The sequence below is a fragment of the Ambystoma mexicanum genome, chromosome 1p (assembly GCF_040938575.1).
Source record: "Ambystoma mexicanum isolate Mex_15411 chromosome 1p, UKY_AmexF1_1, whole genome shotgun sequence".
Taxonomy (NCBI): Eukaryota; Metazoa; Chordata; class Amphibia; order Caudata; family Ambystomatidae; genus Ambystoma; species Ambystoma mexicanum.
Window position 1 is genome coordinate 445,050,788 of NC_090921.1, and position 20,520 is coordinate 445,071,307.

General features: G+C 44.2%; 1 long non-coding RNA gene across 1 annotated transcript in view; it reads left to right on the plus strand.

The window, feature by feature from the left end:
* Positions 1 to 2,975, plus strand: part of LOC138572522 (uncharacterized) — a 59,509-nt gene extending 56,534 nt beyond the window's left edge. The window contains exon 3 of the long non-coding RNA XR_011303909.1: positions 1,182 to 2,975. This is a non-coding gene — a long non-coding RNA (uncharacterized lncRNA). The remainder of the gene's footprint in view (positions 1 to 1,181) is intronic.
* Positions 2,976 to 20,520: the final 17,545 nt, after the last annotated feature.

Sequence of the window (20,520 nt, forward strand, 5' to 3'; positions counted from 1 at the left end):
ATTTAAGAGGCTGATGCTTACTTTGAAATATGTTGTGTATTGCTGCGGATGGAAAACTGTATTTGAATATTTAAAGGAAACGCTTGGCACTGCGTTAATGCTGTCTTAAGGTTTCTACTGGATCCGGTTCTATTTTGATGCCATCTTAAGTTCTGTTTAGAACATTCTAGTTGCTTCTCAGAATGTTTTAGCTGTTGTCTAATGTGGTCTATTGCACTCCTTTTGTACTTTCAAGTATACTTTACAATTTATATTATTTGTTATGTGTGAGCAAAGCGGTAAAAAGCATAGGGCACTTCCGGGCCTATTTTCTGCGTGCAAGGAACGCTCAGCGTGTTAAGAGTCACCATTTACATGTGAAAGGGTGCTTGGTGCTAATGCGCACCGTGCTTTATCTGTTAACTGTGAGCTAGAATTGAGGCCACATGATATCGATTTAAAATAGTTTCAACTTCCGCTGTCTCACACAATACTGACACTAGCACACTGAGCACAAGAACTCAGTTTAACCATGGAAAGATTGACCGGCTATAGAGGTGGCCCTCGAGAAAATTAAAATATTCATATAAATTGAGACTTTTTTTCTCACGTGCCATATTGGCAGATAACACAAGGGGTTTATTATTATCTCTCGCTTTCATTGGATAATCATAATGAATGTGGAAGGGAGCTTGAGCTCAGTACAAAACGTGGCCGTTCCGGCATGCTGAAAGACATCAGTGTTTCCAAACAAAATCTCGGTATAATGTCCACCTTTTAATTTATCACCTTGAAATTTGATTCTCTTAGCTTAATGTAGATGTGTCTCAAAAATGTTCTTTAATCACAGACTGATTCGGACCTGATTTGACACCTGGGGTTCCTATGTATGAAATATGCAGGGTTTTGTGAACTTCCAATTTTGGCAGGCCATGCATGGTGGGATTTGAGAATTTGTCAAAGATCACACATTTTGATTAAGCTGTGTAGCCGGGATTAGTTCACACAAACTGATTGAAATGTCGATTTTTAAGAAAAACTGCATTTACTGTGATTACCAATGATCCATGGAAAACATAACACAGTATCTGTTAATGTTTGAAAAGAAAAAATTGAAAAATGTATTTGAATATCACATTACGATGATTGGCGCTGTGTAAAAGATGTCATAGTCTGAAATTATATTCTTTTTGTATTTTTAGAGCCACCATGTATTCTAACAGTGGGATTGTGCAATCGGCAGACACTCTGGATATGGATTGTGAAATCTGGCAACCAACATACGCCAATACTCTCGATATATGCATGCCCTGGTATGCCAATTTTTGGATTGCATGGCCATCAGTCGCTGAGGATGTGGCGAATGTGGCACTGGATAGGAATGTTTTTGTGATTCACCAAGGATAATTGGAGTGGGTAACCCATCGTTTTATCGGAATGGTTTATTTGTTTTTGCCCAGGGCCAGCTGAGTATAGGTGCCTACTTCGGAGCTGAGTGTTTTTTTGATTATCTAAAGGCAACTGGAATCTGGTAATACTCCATGTGCTTGAAAACGAGAATCTGCTATTGTAGATGGCAGTACATGGAGGTATAGAGGCGTGGCCCTGATTGCTAAGTGTTTCCATGTCCCATGATCAGCAGCCTTCAAAACTCAATTCCCACCTTGCTAAAAAACAATATATCTTTCATATTTTTGTGCGGTCTACAACTACAGACATTGGGAAGCGATTCACAATTTACTCAACTTTTTCCAATTCATGGAGAACAAAAGAATGTTGAGCAGTAAACCTCTCCATCCTAACCCTGTAATAATGTACATTCTGAAAGTGAAATATGTGCAATTTAGTGATTATGCAATATTTTCGGCAGAAATATTTGAAATAATGTGTGCAGCAAGTGCACATTTTGTTTGAGTGGTTGAAAGTTAGAAAAATATGAATATGCCCTTGCAAAATCCACACAGCATATTCTCAGGATTTCACACACCCCTAACTCCATCAACAAACAGGTTTCTTTGTTGTCTACTGCTTGTAAGGGCCATGGTGTTATGGTATTGAAATGTTGTAACCACAAAAAGTATTCCGAAAATGTTTCCAAAGAGGTGAAGGTGGTTTCAGAGGGGCAGGTAAAGAGTTTGTCAGGGACTAGTTGTTCATCTTACAAAAGGGGGATGCTGATGGCCGCATTTCAGTGTTGAGCAAAGATCAAGTGACTGGATGTGTGCATTTGTTAATTGGTAAACGGAATAGCCACTGCTCCCACTGTTTCTCATTTAGTGCACCTACTCCACACTTCATAGTAATGTATTGTAAATGTGGTTATTCGTGAATGAACAGTTGAAAAAATGCGATTTGGATGAGGAAAAAGGATATAATGGCATCAGGCTAGAGGTGGAGAGGGGGAAGTATGACACCATGTGAAATTGGGGAGTTGGGGTTTGGGTGCATTACATGTAAAATAACCACAAATATTATCAAAATATTCAGGGTTATTTGTAGTTCATTGCTGATATAACCATGGTTATGGGAAAATACATTTAACAAAAGAGAGTTAAAAATGAGATTAATACCAACATTTTACAGTGATATGTGGGTAACCTATTGGGGCAACATGGCAAAGGGTGCAAAATGGCCCTGTGGGGAACATGGGCAGTGGCCACGGCCAAAGGCTGTGGCCACTGGCCATAGCTGAAGGCCATGGCTAGTGGTTCTGTGGTGTTTTAAAATATACAGTAGGCATGGCCGAAGGCGCTGTCTAGTGGGCCTGAAAGACATGTATAGTGGCCACGGCCAAAAGAAGCATATTGGGGGAACATATACAGTGGAAACGGCCTTTGGCTTTGGCCACTGGCCATGGCGAAAGGCCATGGCTAGTGGCCCGGTAGTGTTTTAAAATATACAGTGGACAAGGCCATGACGGAGGGCCATGGCAGTGTCCCGTAAGAAAATGATGGTATAACAAACCCCTTGAAATTCACTGAAAAAACCTTGGTTAAGATGCAGTTAAGTTGTGCAGATTTAACACAACATAGCCCTTAAAATTCAGGGGACGTCGAAAGTCATGACTAGCGTAACATAAACATTCCCATGAGCGCACACATATTATAAGAGAAGGGATTGACAATGACATACAAAATGGCTTTATGGGGGACATGGCATTATGGGGGACATCAATGTGAGTGTGCTGAATTAAGCTGATCATGACTTCCCACATCCTCTGAATTTCAAGGGTTTTGCTGCGTTAAATCTGAGCAACTTTACTGCACCTTAACTAAGGTTTTTTCCAGTGAATATATAGTAAAACAAATATTTTGTTATCACTGCAAACCCTGTGTGATGATTATTCAGGTGTCATGATGCGATGCTATTTGAAGTGACGTATCCAGTTTTGTATTTGTTGTGAAGGGGGGGCTTATGGGTGGGAGACATGGTAGGAAAGGGAAACAGGGTAGGGCTTTCATTAATGAAAGAGGAATGCATTGGCAGGTCTATGATTTTCTACAGCCTCTGCCCACTGTAAAGTATATAAAGGACCAGTGATTGTCTAGAGAGCGAGCTTCAGGTAAAGTATCTGTGTGGAAACACCAGAAGTGGAGGAGCTTCGTTTATGCTCAGCATAAGATGTTTACCTGAGCACCTGGCCACAAACAACCCTGGCGCTGGCAGCACAAACAGAGCATTAAGTGACTTTGCCAGGAAAAGGCAACAGATGCATCAAAGTGGTCTCATTTGGCCGAAACTGTATTTTTGTTCTCCTTCTTTAATATTTTCCTTGTTTATTTAATTGATCTTTCCTACAATTTCCAATCTGGGGTGTTGCTTTAGTACAATTTTTCTGCAAAACCCATCAAACGAGTCAAAATGTGACGAATTCGACCATCTGCATGTTGGGCGTGCCCTCGCCTTGGCTTTTCGAAATGTTTAATTAAATGGAATGATGGTAGATCAACCTAAGTAAAATGTGTGGGGCTAATCCATACACATTCTCTAATGCTCACACCACGACAAATGCATGGGCCTGTGTACTCTGGGTGGACACAGCTTACATGCACAGTCCGTCCTGTCATATTTAGTTGGAATATGACAGCCAGGAGTCCACTATGTCATCTCCAGGAAGGGGGAGGGCCAAGCTTCTCCATGCCATGGCCAGCCTGTTTAACTAACAAAGGCTCCATGGTTCCACCCTTCTCTTTTGTAAGGCCCTGCAGCTGATGGCAGTGATTAACATACCAAATAGAAGGCACTTCAAGCAGGCAAACATGGGGCCTGGCTGCAGAGGTTAACAAAGGAGACAGGAAACCCAACAACCTTTCATATGTAACTGTGTCAACCTGAAGCCAGGGCCAGCCCTCAGTATCATTGACAGTGAGCTGTCATGTCTGGGACTGTGTGTTTACAGTAGGCCATCCCGGTAGGGGATCCCATTCATAATTTGCAGGAGCCAGAGAGTCTGATCTCGCCGCAGCTTCAAGGGTGACCTGCTACTTTAATCAGGAACCACTGAGACTCTTTGGTCAACAGCAGACAGGAAGATTGGTGGGACTTAGTATCACAAATGTTCACCCCTTTACCTTTCCTGTTGCAACCTGACCTCATGCATACAGGAGATTGTTTGTAGGGACTCCACGGTTGGTTCATTAAGGGAGCTTAGCCTACACTAATCACTGTGGGCCACCTGGCTTTAAAGGTGGGCTGTGCCACTCTTTTGGCAGATCATCTGAAGACTTGAAGTAACAAAGAAGAACTAAACCTTGGACCCTGGCTGAAGGTACAGTCTGACTTACATCTTCTGCCAGCGAAGGAAGTCCAGGATAACCAAAGCGGGAAGCATGGAGCTACATGTATAGTCTATTAAACTGTGATTGAGTCTTTTTCTTTTTCGGAAACAGTAGTCTATATAATGGAATCCCTACTATGGACTAAACATTTTGGCAGGTAACTTGTAGTAAGAGAACATGATTTCCAAAACAACACGCTTTAATTACATGGAGAAGTTGGGATTTCAGCACAGTCTGCAACGCGGGCCCATGATTGACCACATCTCTTCTTAGCTCTGGTTTGTACAAAAATAAAATAAACAAATCTGACAAAAACATAACTCCATTAAGCAAAACATTTAATATTGTAGCTTTATTTCAGGCCAATCAGAAAAGAACTAGACAAGTAACGGAATGCTATGTAAGACTAATAATTTCCCTGTCGTTTCTGCAACTTAATTTAAAGGTTTAGGGAATCACAGCCTGCAGCTTGTGATTATGCACAAAGTAAAGAACATGTGAAACTCTGAAATAGGAAAAGACCTCATGGAAAAACATTTGTTTAAAAATGAGAGAAAAGGCGATTTTGTGACTCCAATTAATAGTCTTATGAGAAGATGCAGATTTACGTGTGGAAGATATGTATTGGCTTTCTGATGCAAAAGCCGCCCATCAGCTTTTATCGCCCAAATGTTAATGTTAAATTAGAGGACTTGCTGCCATTCGCGGCTGAAAAAGAGCTGTCATTACAAAGATGGAGACAAATTAGGGAGTTTGCATGGCCCTAATTCCTGGTTTTGTATGTGTGCCAAAGCAGCTTCCTATTCATGGATTTAAAGGAGGGCTGTGCCCCTCTTTTGGAAGATCATCTGAAGACTTGAAGTAACAAAGAAGAGCTAAACCTTGGACCCTGGCTGAAGGTCTGCCTTACATCTTCTGCCACTGAAGAAAGTCCAGGCTATTCAAAGCGGGAAGCAAGATCCCTCCCCTAAACCTTTCACAGGGAACGTAGGGAGAAACAAAACTCAGAGGACCCTCCAGCCACTCCAGAACTGGTACCCAGCCAGCACACAGCGTGCCCTGCTAGGATCTGCTGCAAGCTTCCTGGATAAGGAGGGCCAGAAGGTCTCTGAACCTTCAACCAAGGACAAGGCAGCTGCCTGCAACACACTCCACAGATGTGGGCCATCCGCCCTAAAGGACAACACAAGCCCATTGAAGAAGCTAGAAGTGCCTTGATGAGCATTTTCGAGCCAGTTATTTCCTCGAGCTTCAACTGACTGCAACGCTGACTTTTGTCAAGCTGCAGTCATGTAAAGACATTCAAGATGTCTCGACCAAAGCTTCAGACCAGCTGAACAGCAATGAGACAACAATGCCTAACCCCAAGCCGCCGTGTAGGCCAGCATGTAGCCATACGTCCAGCTACGCTCGGCGAACCGTCTTGCTGCCTGATGGACCCCCAGCTTACTCTAGTCTCACCCTCTATCACAGAGGCCTGCAGAGCGTCCTGACTCGACCATGTTGAGCGCCAAGACCACCTAGAGCACAATGTATTTTCATCACACTCTTAAGTTATAAATGCTTACTTTATGCAAATATGGACATAGCACCTGTCAGCAACAACACGTTTTGAAGTGGATATGATTGGTTGCTAATATTTTAAATGTAGCTACATGTATAGTCTATTAAACTGTGATTGAGTCTTTTTCGGAAAGGGTAGTCTATACACCGAATCCCTAGAATGCACTAAACATATTTGGCAGGTAGCTTGTAGTAAGAGAAAATGATTTCCAAGACAACATACTTTAATTACGTGGAGAAGTTTGGATTTAATCACAGTCTGCAACACGGACCCATGATTGACCTTAGCTCTGGTTTGTACAAAAATAAAAGAAATCTGACAAAACCATCAATCCATTAAGCAAAACATGTATTAATGTAGCTTTATGTTCTGCCAATCAGAAAGGAGCAGTACAAGTAACGGAATGCTGTGTAAGACTAATAATGTTCCTGTTGTTTCTGCAACTTAATTTGAAAGCTTAAAGAAACACAGCCTGCAGCTTGTGATTATGCACAATGTAAAGAAAATGTGACACTCTGAAAAAGGGGAAAAGACCTCAAGAAAAACATTTATTTAAAAATGAGGCAAAGAATGATTTTGTGACTCCAATTAATAGTCTGAGTAAAGGATGCAGATTTACGTATGGATGATATGTGGTGGCTTTCTGATGCAAAAGCCGCCATCAGCTTTTATCACCCAAACGTCATTGTTAAATTAGAGGACTTGCTTCCGTTTGCAGCTGACAAACAGCTGTCCTTGCAAAGATGGAGACAAGTTAAGGGGTTTGCATGGCCCTAATGCTAGGTTTTGTACGTGTGCCAAAGCAGCTTCCTATTCGTGATTTGGAGGTGGGTGCCCGAGAGACAAGGCCTGGGCGACCCGCATAGCTGACCTACTTATAGGCTTGTTTTACATCTTAAAGAAGCATCACTCTAGTAACGCGATTATGTTGTTCTGTATGTATTCATGGTACGACTACTGTCTGAAACCATGTTAAGTATCAACTGCCTCTTTTATAGGAGTCAAATAAAATCATTTTTAATGCTAAGTTTACTATGATGTGGAACCAGACATCCCCATACTTATTTAATTATTATTCAGCTGCTATATCTTGAGCTTGAAAAGACAGGAATTGTCTGACTCACTCTCCAGGCAGCACCAATCATTGGTGCCTGGATCTACATGCTTTCTGTAGAGCCGGCCAGTCTTTAACATTTAAAGCCAAATCCTACATTTCTTTAAAGTTAAATTTTTTTAAATATTCTTTGAGAAAGATCCAGAACTACACCCACGAGTTCAAACTAGTGAGATAGGGGAAAATCCAAAGGCTTCCAACCTATCTGGCGTGGATGTTCAGATAGACCAGGAGCTTTTGGAGTTGTTGGTCTCTGACTTTGTAGACATTGAACAGGATCTTCCTGCCCCCAGAAAGGGTTCTCTGAGGAGAGGAGGGAGATTTCGGTGCCACCTCCAACTGAGCCTGAAAAGAACTCCCAAGTAACCTTGCCATCCGCGCTGCCGTCATATGCACGGTTTCTAACTCTAAATGAGGAACGTAAACTGTTAATAGCTAGAGAGGAAAACAGAGAATAAACACTTCTGTTACCTCAGACAATCTCCATGGCCATAGGGAATATACCTACTCGTACCAAAGAACCAAGAGATCTCCACCATACTCGGGGAGTAGAGAGTGGAAACCTCCTCCAAAAAAGGTTCGCCGAGCGCATGTTCCAAAGGGTTCCTGAAGAATAACAAAACAATGCCTTAACAATGAAAAAGGAGTTCCACACCCAGTTGAACAAAAACAAGATGCCTATGACTCAACCAACCGACTATCTTCCCCCGGCAATGGCAACGAGACACAAAAGTTATATCTTGAAAGAATCCTGTCTGTGAAGGAAGGTCTGAGGATGAATCGCACAAACATCCTCTAGAGGAGCAGTTGCATGCCTCTGCAGGAAATCCCGCACCCTACCTCCAGTATGTTGGAAACCTTATCAAATGTATCCCCAAAGAGACAACAATCTGAGGGAGGAACACCATGAAGGAATATGAAAAAGAGTGAAAGAGGAGCCAGTGATGTCACAAGAGACGAGTGTGACATCTTGCAGATACTGGATGAAGAGAATGTATGGATTTTACAGAAACTGATGATGAAGTTAAGAATTGACTAAACTTTCATGTGCAAGAAGAAGATTGCACATGTGTGACGCCTGCAGAAAATGCAAGCCGTTCAATAACTGTGCAGATGTAGCAATGCAAGTGGACTTAGTAATCTTAGAAGCTGGCTATATGTAGTGACTAGACTGCAGGCAGAGCCGCCATTGTATAGCAGCGTGACATCAGTGTCATGAATTTAGTAGGCCCGGACCCATGGAGAGGAAATGCAGAGAACTGTGTTGCAGCAAGAATTAGCTGAGATTGTGGATACGAATGGCGGGGCTGTTTCGCCTGGTATCAAAGCTGAAGCAGCCAAGTTCTGTTATCTATTCTTGAAGGCAGTGAACGTGAGAAGCTGAATCATCCCTTGTTAAGGTGCGAAGAAAGAACACAGAGCGTGGCAAGTTTTAATCATTTAAGACATTTAAATGACGCAAAATGGACCAAATAATGGTCTCCAGTCAAGTGAGCCAAGGATGGAAATAGAGTTGAGCTTGGAGTCCTAGAACAACGATAGCGCATTCTCGCACACCCTTATGTTCCCAGAGACAAGAATACATTGCAAGGCCAAAGAAAATCTTCATGGCAGAAGGCAAGTGTCATGAGAGATGTTGGGCTAATTGAGTGGGGAGGTAAAGGCAAATCCACCCCCTGGCACCTGTGTATGCGCGTACGTGCTGCTAAGTGAACCAACTGTTCCAGACATGGCACGAACTTGCCAACCAATTGTAGAGGGCTGTATAACAGAGGGTGTTATAGTTTGAGAACCAATGATATACCGTGTACCTAAAAATATTGAAGATGACATGTTTTAGAGGTAGGCATAAGTTGTCAACCTGATAGTAGATGTCCAATCACAATCCCACCCTGTATTGATAAGGATTTTAAAGAGGCGTCACACTCCACACTAGGACTCTTTATGCTGGCCAAGGGTGCAGCGCACAATCAAAATGCTTTTATGTTTATGAATTTGGATTCAGCTTTGAGAAGGCAGCCAACCCGTCTCACACCCCCCTTAACATACACCCCGTGTCTCAATGGACCATGAACCAGGCCGGTGTGTAATGATAGAATATTTATTTATTTAATTTTGAATAAAATCAAACACATTCAATATAGGGCAGCAATCACCAGTGTGATAATTACACAGTAAAATGATAGAATACACTTAGTTTAAATTTCTAGTTTAAGATATACAATGCACAGATAAATGAAAGCAAGGTTACCTGTGGGTAGTGCTTTTAAATGGCACCACAGTTAAGTATTCCCCCGGCAACACTCCCTCAAACCCCTGTTAACCAGATTTTGTGTGAGTGGAGAGGAGTAGCAATGAGTCAGGTATACTATGCAGAAATCGGATTGAAAATCCGACCTACCACCCCTGAATGGGATGCAAAAATAGGATTGAGCTCCCTTGAAAAATGAGCAAAATGGCACTCAGAATTACTAAACAGTTGTTTTACATGTGCAGTTGAATGCATAAAGCAAGAATGTGTATGGCTGTATCAAAGAGGCAATAAAACTCACAAGCTACGGACTAAACAACAGACATACACTGTTGGAAACCCAGTGCAGCAAGAATCCTGCATGGCAAAATTGCAATTGCTACATTTCGTGGGTTTAAAACAGAAAAAAGGCTTTGAAAATGCGCTAAACAGACAAAATTGGAATGCAGTTTTAATGCTAAGTTATTAAGGCTCATAACATGGATGATATGAAAGTGAAAGCGTGACTTTATGGGTTACAATATGTGATTCTTGAAAGGAAAGGAAATTGAGTTTTAAAAAGGGAAACACTTTCACAGCCAACTCGGTTTTGTTAGAAAACTGATTTATTCTACTGCAACTATATATTTAATTGCTAGATTGTTAAAGAAAGACACGGTACGTGAGCAGGTTACTTACAAGGTCTAACCTATCCACACCATGTTCAGCTCTGTATGGGGATGAATTTAATTATTCAAAATAGTACTAAGGACTTATATAGCGGACTGAAATGGTTTGGAAAGAATTGTGCTAACACATGGAGATTAACACAGATTTTCCTAAAGACAGGATACACAGAGGATTCTGACAATTTTAAGGATTTTGCTAGGGTATTTATAGGGTTTCTATGGGATTGGACATAATACCAGGTAACAAAGCAAGGGATGCAGTTTTTGGTTACTGGGGAAGGGAAATACTTACAAGAAGCACTTGAATGGAATAGTTTCGACTGCCAGCCAGGACTCGGGACACGGGACAAAGATTTAGTCACTTGAGCAACAGCTGCGCTCTCTTCTAGGGACACAGCGGGGCAACCGGAGTCTAGTCTCAATAGACAGCAGGGCGCATCAGCTGGGCAAAGCAGGTAGTTGGGCAAAGCAGGATAATCCCAAAAGGGTTCAGCAGCCTTTTCCCCTTTTTCTCTGATTTATTGGGATTTTTGTAGGGTTTAATTCTGGATTAGAGGTTCAGCCTGGATCTGCTGTCTGCTACCCCTGGCCTGGCACTGGAATCTGGAATTTTGCAGGGTGAATGTTGGATGTCTGGATATCTCATGTTGAGTTGGATTTTTGAATCTTGGATTTTTTCAATGTGTCTTATCTGTGTTATGTTGAAAAGATGGAAATAGCATCAGTACGCAGTAATTTTAAACACAGAACATTTTCTCTTTCAGTTGGAAATCTTGAGCTTTCAGCATAGCAGCGCTGCTCCAGGCTGCTTTAGAATTCTTCTTTTGGGTGCATATGAAGAATATAACTGCAGCAATCTTCGGGGTGTTCTATGTTTCCTCTTGCCCCATATGTGCTCAACAGAGCTAGCGCAGCTATTACTTTTGGTAACTGCTAAACCCAGTTTTGATGCAAGGAAATAAGTGCTCAGCAGAGCCAGTGGAGTCATTCTTCATGCAACTGGTGAAAATTAAGTTTGGTGATGTAGGGGAGTTCTACTGGGCTGGTATATGTACCCCACAGTTCTTCTTTCATCTGGGAGCGGCAAGCCTATATCTTCCTTTGGTCTTTTGTTGGAGAGTGTGGAGCAGCACGCCCATATCTTCCATCTTTCTTTCGTTGGAGAGTGTGGAGCGACACTCCCTTTCCTTCCTTCCCTTTCCAGGTTCCCTGGGAGGTCCTCATCGGTCTAAAAGGGAATAGAATTAGTACTCTAATAGGAGATAGATAAAGACCGGTTTTAGAATATTTCACTGACAGTCCTCCCAGAAGGTTGACATCAGTGGGACAAAACATACATTTACATTTATTAAAGTACTTGAACAATATCAACAAATAATTACTTGACAATGCAAAGACATGATTGAACTTTTACACCATAGTTTTGTGTTCTATAACAATAATTAAAAGTACTCCCTGTTACATAGATATACCTCGGGACCTACCTATTCCCTTCTGCTTTTCTTCTCATTCTTCAGGTGTCTCCTCTATTTGACTTTTCTTTGGCTCCTCGGTCAGCTGCAAAGTGTGTCTGGCGTGACAACTCTTTAACTGATTAATGCGGAACCATTTCTCTTCTGACAGCTTGCCTTTGGAGATGCAGATTCAGTAGGCGACAGGTGATATTTTGTCTACAATTTCAAAGGGACCGCGCCAGGAGGGGAGAACATTTCTCTCCTTAGTCTGGTTCCTCTGAGAATTGTACAAATAGACCGTCTCCTACTTGGTATTCCATTTTGGTTGTTTTTAAATCATGTTGAGTTTTCATCCCCTCTGCCGATTTCTCCAGATTCCGCTGAGCGTACACAAAAGCATGCTGAAGGTGTTTTCTTAGATTATCAACATATTCATGACTTGTGGAGGCGTTTATCAGTGTCTGCTCTTGTGTTTTATTGAGCAGATGCTGAGGTAGCACCATTTTTCGCCCAGTCATTAGCTCAAATGGAGACGTTTTGCTCGCAGAAGATGGTGTAGATCTGATGGCCATCAGGACAAGCGGTAATCGGATGTCCCAACTTGCCTCCGAATCTGCCACAAACTTTTTTAGAATGCTCGAATGGTTTTATTGTACCTCTCAACTCCCCCACTAGAGGATCGGTGGTATGCAATATGAAGTTTCCTTTTACCCCAAGTATCTCCCCATCTTTGTCATCACTTCGCTGGTAAAGTGATTTCCTCGGTCTGACTCAATGCTTAGGGTTAGGCCAAAACACGAGAAGATGTGGTTGATCATCAGGGCAGCTGCTGTTTCTGCCTTGCAATTTGGGTCTGAGAGACATTCCACCCATATGGTGAACAAGCAAGTTACTGTTAACATGTACCTGTTCCCCCTAGAGGAGCAAATCACATGCCCGATGAAATCTACTTGTAAATCTGACCAAGGCAGTGTCATCCCCTTCTTCTGGAGGGGAGCTCGGTGTGTGATTGAACTTGGCTGAAATTATGCACACACAAAAAACACCTTCAAATATTGGTTGCGGTCCTGCCCCATGTGTGGCCAACCTACTTCAAGATTTCTAGTGTAGTATGAAACCCCCAATGACTGGTTGTGGCCGCGTCATGGGCGTAACTTGGCATCAGGCTTCGGAATGAGGTAGGTACCACCCACTGGTCACATCCAGAGATGGATCTCCTTACCAACAAACCATCTTGGATTCAGAACATTTTGGGACACTTCATCAATACCCTGAGGTCCTCTTTCCTAATGTAGTCGGTTTCCGTCAGAGGAAAGTTCTCAGTGTCCTCAATGTTTTGGTAAAATTTCCCAATAATCAGATCCCCTTTTTGTGCCGTGATTAAATCCACTGGGCAGTTGAGAGTTCATTGTGAGCGTTTGTCTGGGACCTGGTGACAGCAGTGACCTGGATTTCCCCCAACAGGGACTCGATCTCAAGGAGATCCCCCCTGGATTGCTCCGGTTTGACCAATTGATCAGCCGGGTCATTTCCAGTTTTGTCTGGCTCTCTATTCTGGAATGACCCTTAATCTTTTTCCAATAGATGGTCATCCCATTAGAGGTGACCAGATCATCAATATTTTGTATGAGTTTACCATGTTTAAGTGGTTTGTTTTTTGCACACAGCACGCCTCTGGTCCTCCGTTGATCAGGTGCTCCACAAACCCGTTCCGGACATAATCTGAATCAGTGATTATGACCATTTTGTGGAGTTGCTGTTGCATGGCAGTGATGATGGCCTGATGAACTGCCATCAACTCCGCCACTTGACTACTGCGGGGACCGATTTTGTACCCAACGGAGGGCTCCGGGGCATCATTCACCAAGGCATTCCCAATGCCGGCCACCAGTTCCTTTTCCCCGTTGTTGCCAACATGGTAGCAGCTCCCGTCCACATAAACGGTGGGCATCCCCTCGCACTTGTCATCTTCATAGATTTTGTGTTGGGAATTCAGTTACGCCTCCTTGTTGTCCTGGGTTTTGAGACTTTCGACCTCAAGACAGTTTTCTCTGGCACAATCATGCAAGTCAGCCAGACCTTACGCGAGGGGACTCTTCTTGTTTTGGCCATATCTGACCTCCACAGGAAAGCCTTGCATGGACAGAATCCAGGAAATAATTCTTGAATTACTTACATTTCCTGCCCGTATTCTGTCTCTTTGGAGGTATTGCAAATGCTGGTGTGGAGTCTCAACTATGATTTTCTCCCCCTGGATAAACGGGTGGTAATTTTTCAATGCCCACACCGTTGCCAGGAGTGCCTTCTCCCAATCGTTGAATTTTCCCTCCACGGAGGATAAAGTCTTACTTGTATAGGAGATTACTTTATTGACCTTGTCATGCCTTTTGTATAATACTGCTGTCAAGCATGTATTCGAGAACTCCGTCTCCAAGAAGAACTCCTTGTTTTTGACAGGGTAAGCTAGACAAGGCGCTTGTGAGAGACTTCTTTTGACTTGTTTTACTGCCTTGGCTTGTTTTGGACCCCACTCCTACTTGACCCCCTCCTTCAACAGATCGACCAGGGGTCTTGTGACCTCTGCATAATCCTCAATGATCTTCCTACTGTAGTTAGTCACTCCAAGGAGGTTTCTTATCTCACGCAGAGTTGCAGGGTCTTTTAGTAGTGCTTCCACTTTCTTTGTCTGGGGACAGAGAACCTCATGGGTTATTTCATGTCCCAAGAAGTTGACCCGGGTCCTGCACCACTGTGCCTTCTGGAAGGGCAGTTTTGCTCCGGCAACCCTCAACTCGGTCAAAACATAACAGATTTCTGCTATGTGTTCCTCCAGAGTTAATCAAGACATCATCCACATAGGCCAGGTTACCCCTTTCACCCAAGTTGTGCATGGCCTTGTGTAAGAAGATGTTGAACTCGTCAGAGTTTATGTATCCAAAGGGAGTCTGGGTCCATGTGTACGGCTGCCCACGAAGGTAAAGCCTAGCTTGTACTGGTCCTCCCTATTGACGGGCACGGTCCAGTATCCATTTGTCAGTTCATTGGCGGTGTTCACCTTTGAACCCTGGATCTGGGCCAGCCCTTGGTTCAATGTAAGGAAGAGGCCATTGGGAGATGTAGACCCGTTTGTTCAGGTCCCTAAGGTCTGCACAGAGTCTCCATTGGCCATTTGTTTTTTTTTACTTGTTTATTTTTGATCAGCACACAGGAGCATCATGCATTACAGAGATTTACATTTTTGCAACTGATTAAGCCATCTATTCACATTCCCTTAAGGTGTCCCTCCTCCCATTACCCCCAATCACTGTCCAGTTCTCACTCCTCCGATCGTTGTACCGTATTCTTATTTTTGGCCAGTAGGGCATTCGCCACTAAACGTGGCTTATATGTTAGTGCTGGGTAGCTCTGGTCTCAGTCTATCACAGGTGACCAGATATTTGTGAAGCGGTGAAGGAGTCCTCTATTTGCCGCTGTGATCTTTTCCGCTATGAAGATGTCCCAGAGTTTTAGCCACCACAGAATCATTAGGGGGCCCTCCAGGGATTTCGCTCAATTGGATCGAGCAGTGGGTTCTGAAGGATATTTTGTCTTCTGGTTCCAGGCCCACCCATACGGCTGATGATTTTGCAAAGTTAATAGAATCCCGATACCCTTCCGAACCTATGAATTTCTGCTAGGGAAGATCTCAGTGACTGAGCGGTGTCCGTTATGGTTAGCATCACATCATCTGCATATAGCGCAATCTTGTGTTGAGAGGGGCCTACTTGGAGGCCTTTAATTCTAGGGTTGAGGCGGAATCGTTGAACCAGGGGTTCCATAACTAGAGTGAAGAACAAGGTGGAGAGGGGGCATCCCTGCCTGGATCCGCATGTTACAGGGATTGGATTGGATAGTAGGCCATTGATCCAGAGGAGGGTTTTTGGGGCTTGGTGGTTCGCCAGGATGAGTTTTTGAAAAGAGGGCCCAAAATGGAAGGATTCCAAGGTGAGTCGAAGGAACGACCAATCCACTTTATCGAAAGCCTTGGTTGCGTCCAAGGCTAGTACTGCTAATTTTCGTGAATCTAAATTTGTGACCTCAATCAAATTGAGGACCCTTTGTATGTTGTCTGTAGTAGCTCTATTCATTATAAATCCTGTCTGTTCTGGGTCTATAATGTCTGGGAGGACTTTCGCCAGTCGGTTTGCCAGGACTTTCGAATATATATTAGCATCCAGATTTAGTAGGGAAATGGGTCTATATGCCGTGTTATCCCTGGAGTCTTTTCCCGGCTTGAGAGCGAGGACTGTGATCGATTCTTGCATTGACAGGTTAATCGTCCCCGAGAGGGCGAAGGAGTTAAAGAGTGTTGTCAGGGGGGTCAGCAGCTGGGGACGGAAGATTTTATAGAATCGGGTCGAGTACCCGTCTGGTCCTGGGGCTCTTGGTTTGAGACTTTTGATGGCAACGTCGACCTCTTTGCTTTTGATCGGGGCCTCTAGCTCTTCTCTTATCGCGGGAGTGATATGAGGGAGGGCTGCGTCTCGCAGATAGGACTGTTGCTCTTCGTGCGATCTCGGTGATGCCGACATAGTATCTGTAAGGTGGTCCGCTGCTATTCGTAGCTTGTCCCTATCCGCAAATTGGATTGTACCCTGGGGATCCCAAAGGCCTAGGATGGTGTTTCTCTTTCTGACCTTCGCTAATTTCTCCACCAGGAATTTGTTTGCATTATTCCCTTTGGCGTAGTAGCTTTGTTTAGTTCTGGCTAGAAGCTGGGCAGTATCCTCCACTTAGTGTGCTTCAAGCTTTTTCCTGGCTGCCTGCAGGGCCCGGTGGGTCCTCGGGGTCCAGTTTATAGCTTTACAACTGCTTGCGCTTCCTGTACTTTGTCCTCGAGCATCTGGCGGGCTTGCTGCTTCTTTTTATGGTAAGCTGTTCCTTGAGAAATTAGGGCTCCTCTCACCACCGCCTTCATTGTGTCCCAGGTGTTAGCTGGGGAGGTATCTTCGTTTTTGTTTTCCCTAAAAAACTCCCTGATAGATTTTGCTACTGCATCTCTCAATGACATGTCTCCCAGGATCGGATCATATAGAGCCCACCTCCGCCTCTGGCCGGGTCAGGGTTATGGGCTCTAAGCGTTAGAATGATCGGGGTGTGATCTGATAGAACCCTAGGGCCAATGGTCACATCGTCAGTGAAAGCCAAGACTTGAGGGGAAGCCAGGAGCAGGTTGATGCAAGAGTAGGTTCTATGCACATAGTAATAGAACGAGTAGTCTCGTTCCTCTGGATGTAGGACTCCAAGTGTCCACCACATCTGGGGATCTGAACAATTTGAGTAGGGCCGCTGCTAAGCTAAAATCTTTCCGAGCTGGAGGGTGTGATTTATCCTTGATTGGATCTGGCACTGCGTTGAAATCTCCCCCGATGATCGTCTGGCCCTCAACAAATTGTGGGAGGGCTTCTTCTAGGGCTAAGTAAAACTCCTCTTGTTTGTCGTTTGGAGCGTATACCGAGACGAGCGAGTAGAGTTGGCCGTAGATCCGGCATTTGATTACTACGAAGCGGCCTTCCGGGCAAAGCAGAGTGTCCAAGATTTGTGGTCTGAGGCCCTTGGCGAAGAGCACCGCCGCCTTACCTTTCTTAGTGTCATTTGATGCCAGGAACTGCAATGGGAATTGTCTATCGCGAAGCCGGGTGAAATCTGCCGTGGTCAAGTGGGTCTCTTGGCGGAAGACAACAGATGCTGCATCGTTCTGCAAGCGCCACAGATTTCCTCTTCTGCGGGGAGTTTAAGCCCCTGACGTTCATCGTCAGGAAATTCAGTTTTTCGTGCGGATGAGGGGCCTCTCGAGTATCCTCCAGCGCCTGGGGCTGAACCTGAGGAGGGGGGAAGTGAGATTCAATCATCATGTATAGGCGAAGCGTCGGTGCAGATCTCCTGTGGCTGGGTTTTGTGATCTCTCCAACGGGAGAGTAAACTTGTGGAAATGCGGGAGGCCGATTTTTCCATTTCGGCATCTCCCATGGCCAACCGGGCCTTCTTCGTCCCTCTAGCCAATGGGGCCAGGGCGATAGAACATAACTGAGTTCTCCTCCATGGGTAGATTGATGGCATACACCTTGGAGTGGGGTATGGGCTGCTTGGGGCCCGCAGCATCGTTATTTTCAACTTTTAGTTCCGCAGTCGGTCGATTCCCGATCGTAAGTCAGAGCAGGTCTATCTCATCTTCCGGTACCTTTGCACCTTGGACCAAGCAGCTTGGGGCTGTTTCTGGGGGGGCTGGTTTGACTGGCCATTTGGTTTTAAAATCGCCAGCACTGGATTATTAAAGGTGCTGTGGACTGGACATATTATCCCACAGGACTCTAGGTTTTTGATTATTTCTGTCAGGGACTCCATGGATGCAAGAGGCAAGCGATATTGCTTCACAAACACAGGAGTCATTCCAGGGTCCGTGGAAATTGAGGTAGTATGTATCTCGGTGCGACCACAGTCGTATGAGTCCACAGCAAAGTTATATTGGAAATCTAAGAACACCTGTTTCAACTTTTGCTTTTGCTCCTCAGTCTCACAGGCATCAGCGAGGTTGACCCGCTCTTCAACCATCTGCATGAAGCCTGGAAAAACTTCGGGTTTAACGATCTCTGTGGCCTCCTCCAATTGGGTGGAGAGGTCTCTGGTTAAAGTGTTCATCTGGACAGGGGGTTTCAGATAGGAGAGGCAGTCGTTGTGGACCTGGAAGATCACTTCATCCTTCCTGATGTCACAGGTCACCACTTCTCCCCCATATGGGCAAGAAGAGTACATCAAGAAATTCCACCCTTGCCGTGTGAAAATCCTTTCTAGTGGTGTGTCATTGTCATAGCAGTCATTGGGAATTGGTCCTATCAGTTCATTTCCTAGATCCATGGAAAAATGTTGGTCATCAACCGCCATTCCAATAATGGTGCCTGTGCCTAGAGTGATACTCCTGAGGTCGGTGTTATCCACCACTATTGGAATGGTGTTGTGTTCTACATTGACTAATGGTGTTGGGTTTAACCCCAACCCCTGCTGTTGAAGATGGGTATTGAGCTGTATATAGGCGTTAGGATTTTGCAGCTTCTGTCCTCTTTTAATTTTTAAGTCAAGTGGGAATTGTCGGGTCCATCCTGGGATGGTGACCTCCTCTCCAATTTGAACTTCAACCACATACAACAGCAATAGAGCTGACCAAAATGATTTTTCAGAATCATCAAAGCCAATTGGATTTCCCCCCAGTCGGGACCAGGCCTTGTAATTTATAAGGTCCACATTAATTACAAACCGATTGAGAATGTCACTCCCTAAATAGAATGCAGCAGGGACATCTTGCACAACCCAACAATTATGCTCTATGCTTTTGTAACCAATGGACATTTTGAGCATACACCTGCTAGGCAGGAGATGTTTGGAATTGGGAGATTCCAGGCCCATTTCCCACTTATCAATCAATTTAAATGTGAGAATGGTTGGATCTTTTGGGAGTTTCCTGAACATGGCTTCTCTGATGAAGCTCTTTCCGTTGTTCAAGTACACTCTGGCGAGAACAGACTCCTTCCCCTCATTTAACTGACTAGGGAGGAACAGCTGTTCTCTAATTTTCTGAATGTCACCTAAAATTTGAGCTGGTTTTTCATCACTTTTGACTATATAATTTGGAAAATTTCAAAGTATTTCCTTCCAGTGTGGAATGCCACTTGGTCTGGAAGGAAGGTTGATTTTCAGGAATGGAGAGCAGTTCCCATCACCAGTTTGTCGTCCTACAGCAATTACTGTAATGTCAGGTATTTCATTATTTTGGAAATGAAACTCAATTTGAACAGTTTGTTCAACCATGTGGCATGTGCCTTTCAAACTAACATGGTAGACACTTTGTTGTAATTTTATTAGTCGGTTAGTCTGAGTCCAGAGGACCTTATTTACACAGTCTAGCAGGGGAGACAACCTCTGGAGGAGGTCATTACCTAATAGACATTGGGTCACCTCTGGAGTCACGACTATGACCAGGTGCTTCACCTAATGTCACCCAATTTTAATTTCCAGATCCGCAGTCCCCTCAACAGGAATTTCATTCCCGTTGAAGTTCTGGAGTTGTCCAGGAGGAGGGGCGAGAGGGATCTGGTGTCTCTCCCCCCTTCCTGAATTTAGCTGCTCAAAGGCCCTTTTTGAGAGAAGATTGTTTTGGGATCTAGTGTCCACCAGTGATGAAAATGCACATTGCCCTTGCACTCGAACGGGGGCATAGAATCTACCTTCTTTCTCCTCCAAGGAGCTTCACCTTATATCGCACAATTTTAATTTCCAGATATGCAGTCCCCTCGACAGGAATTTCATTCTCGTCAAAGTTATGGAGTTGTCCAGGAAGAGGGGTGAGAGGGATCTGGTGTCTCTTCCCCCTTCCTGAATTTAGCTACTCAAAGGCCCTTTTTGACAGAAGAGTGGCTTGGGATCCAGTGTCCACCAGTGCTGAAAATGCACATTGCACTTGCACTCGGACCGGGGCGTAGAATCTACCTTCTTTCTCCTCCAAGGGTTATGGGCATTTTGGGCAAGCTGGGTGGTCAATTTCTTTATTTTGGACTCTGACACAGTGGAGATTTGGACAGTTTTCTGTGCCGGAGTCTGGGAATCTGTAACAAAAATGCGGCATCCTGAAATATGTGGGATTTCGGAATCCCCTTTTTCCCTTATCTCTGTGCTGCCCCC